At 37.4% G+C, this 3015-nt stretch overlaps 1 pseudogene; it reads left to right on the top strand.

Annotated features, from left to right (window-relative positions):
- Positions 1-326: 326 nt before the first annotated feature.
- LOC143546077 (mitogen-activated protein kinase kinase kinase 20 pseudogene) lies at positions 327-1760 on the top strand (annotated as a pseudogene).
- The last annotated feature ends 1255 nt before the right edge of the window (positions 1761-3015 follow it).

Here is a 3015-nt window from a genome sequence, read left to right as displayed (position 1 = left end):
GATTTTAGGTTTGAAACAAGATCAAGGACCTTTGGTCATGGTGTTCCCAAAGTCGGGGAGTTCCCATTCAACTCGCAAATTCCTCAAATGAGGTTGGGTGTCCAGTGTCGAATCCCCATCACGTAGGAGTTATTTTGTTGGCACCTTTAGTCAAATATCTAACATATTATTTGGTTTTATTTTTTGTCACAATAAAGCTCCATCGTTGGTTAAGTAGGTAGCTATTCATGATATACAAAGGCCAAAGATCATGGTATAGGTTAGTTAGTGACTGATTAATCACACACAACACCAGTTTAAGACATCTCTATCAATCACAAGTAGGCGCAACGACAGTTAACGTCAAATGACTCTTCATGTCAACCACATTCTAAACTGGTGTACGCTATTCCCGCAGCCAAATTACCAAATAAATATCCTTAAATATCACGTGCGCCCAATATTTTCGTCTAGACTTAAAATATCATTTTTTATATAATTCCAAATCCTACTTGCATTCCAATCTCCACACGCCTATATATATACACAAATCTCACATCTCCCCAACAATCATCATTCCACAATTCACATAACAACTCAAAGAAAACGTAACATAATATTAATTCAATGCCTATGGAGTGGGTTAGAGGTAAAACAATCGGTCACGGCAGCTTTGCATCAGTCAGTTTAGCAAAACCCGTAAACCCGAGTTCGGGTTCGCGTTCAGGTTCGGCTTACCCAAGCATTATAGCGGTGAAATCTTGTGGCGTGTCACACTCAGCGTCATTAAAACACGAGCGAATAATATTAGAACAGCTAAAAGACTGTCCCGATATTATTCGATGCTTCGGTGATTCGGTCACGGTAGAAAACGGTGAGAGGTTATATAATGTTGCCTTGGAGTATGCCTCCGGTCGAGCATTATCGGAAAAAGTCCGGTCACCGGAAAATCAAGTCCGGCGGTACACAAATTCAATATTGAACGGGCTTGAGTTTATTCATAGGAATGGGTTTGTGCACTGTGATATCAAGCTTCAGAATGTTTTATTAGTTAATAATGGCGGGAAAGAATCGATTAAAATAGCCGATTTTGGGTTGGCAAAAAGAGCGAAAACGGTCGCCGGAGATGATGAATTGAAGTACGAAATCAGGGGAACTCCGATGTATATGTCGCCGGAGACAGTCACCGGCGGCGAGCAGGAGTCACCGTCGGATATATGGGCGTTAGGGTGTTTGGTGACGGAAATGATCACCGGAAACCCGGTCTGGAACTGCTCCGACGTCGGAGGTTTGTTGATGAAAATCGGTGTCGGCGCTGCAATTCCTGAAATTCCCGGGAAATTATCTGACGACGGAAAGGATTTCCTGGGAAAATGTTTTTTGAAAGATCCTAGGGAAAGATGGACGGCTGAGATGCTTTTGGATCATCCGTTTATTAAAACTGTTGTGAATGAAGAAACAGAGGATCAAAATCAAATATCACCGAGGGACCCATTTGGGTTTCTTGATTGGGAATCGGAGCAGTCGTGTAATTCGATGACGCCGGAGGAAGAATTCCGGTTGCCGGAGGTATTGCCGGAGACGAGGTTAGGGCAGCTGCTGACAGAGCAGAAACCTAATTGGTCGGTTTCCAACAGTTGGGTTAACGTAAGGTAGATGCCAGCAGTAGTAGCGGATTCAACGCACCCAGGGTTGAGTTAATTTACAATTTTGACACTGGATTTTTTTAATTGGTTACTATAGAATATGTTTAGTTGTATATATAGATAGATAGATAGATAGATAGGTAAATGCCTAAATGGGAATGTGTACATGCACAAGAGTTTGTTATTATATGACTTATTTAACAATATATCTTTTTGGTTCTATAGAAATTTCAATTCTAGTTTTATACTTTACAATTCTTTTTCTTCAATTGTAAGGTATCCATCATCATTGGAACTACCAATTGTGTATAAGTAATCACGTACGATCTTTATGATATTGTATTACGTAATAAACGTTAAAAGACACAATTGAGAAGACTATTATACATAACGTAACAAACAAGAAAAGAAAATTTGAGAAGTGTATACAATGGTTTGGAGTTTCGTTTTCGAGCCTAGTTTTTTTTTCTTTTTGCCAATAATGGTAACTCGTCACGATCAAGCGGGTATAAGAAAACCAATCATTTGACTAATGAATCTTGATTTTGATTAAATTGTATAATTTATAAAGTAATTATATTATAAATATTCATTAAAAAGGTGGAGGTGTAACTTGCAAGTATCATGTTGGGGTATTCAAAGTAAACCAAAGGATGAAAGCAAGGATCTTTTTGCCACAAATTTGATGACTTTTGCAGGATTGGGGATCGTACTACTATTAGAGAAAAAAACGTTTTGTTTTAATATTTTAATAACATTCAGAGCACCTTGCTTTAGAACTAGAATTATATTTATGTTTTCTAAACAAAAACGTTTAAGATATTTTAATATCAACTAACATTATACTTATTATATTATACGACCTTTAAATTAGGACCAGCCCCAAATAATAGTTTTATATGTTATATCATATTTCGTGTGAAATAAACTTATGTCCGCACAAGTTGGTCAAAGATTGTAGACGTTCTTCCTTTTCTCCGATAGGAGGCATCCTATTATTATCCCACCTACCTAGGTTTATGCCTCCAACTCTCAAAGTGACATTGGACATTTTTTTATTAGTTTAGTAGTTTAAGAAGAAAAGTTTTCCAATCAATATAAAGGTGTTATTGGCAAGTTGACTTCATTCCTTGCGTGCCCAAAAGAGCGGGCTTATTATATTCCATATAACTTTACAGCCCAATAAACTCGTCTAAATGGGCTTTAAAGAATGGGTCTATATACTTACGGTATTTGGTCATTTGCTGCCTTAAATTGGGCTTATTTAAAGCCCCATCGTAACAATGTTTGGCATACTGCAAGTGCATACCACTATTTTATGTGAGTTAATTCTGTATGGTTGAACAGGTCGTTTTAAGGAAAATTTTCAAAATAAATTCATCCATTATGT

The sequence above is a fragment of the Bidens hawaiensis genome, unplaced genomic scaffold (genome assembly GCF_021521415.1).
Source record: "Bidens hawaiensis isolate Kalapana, Puna unplaced genomic scaffold, B.hawaiensis_p1.1 tig00014201_1, whole genome shotgun sequence".
Lineage (NCBI taxonomy): Eukaryota > Viridiplantae > Streptophyta > Magnoliopsida > Asterales > Asteraceae > Bidens > Bidens hawaiensis.
This window is presented reverse-complemented; position numbering and strand designations above follow the sequence as displayed.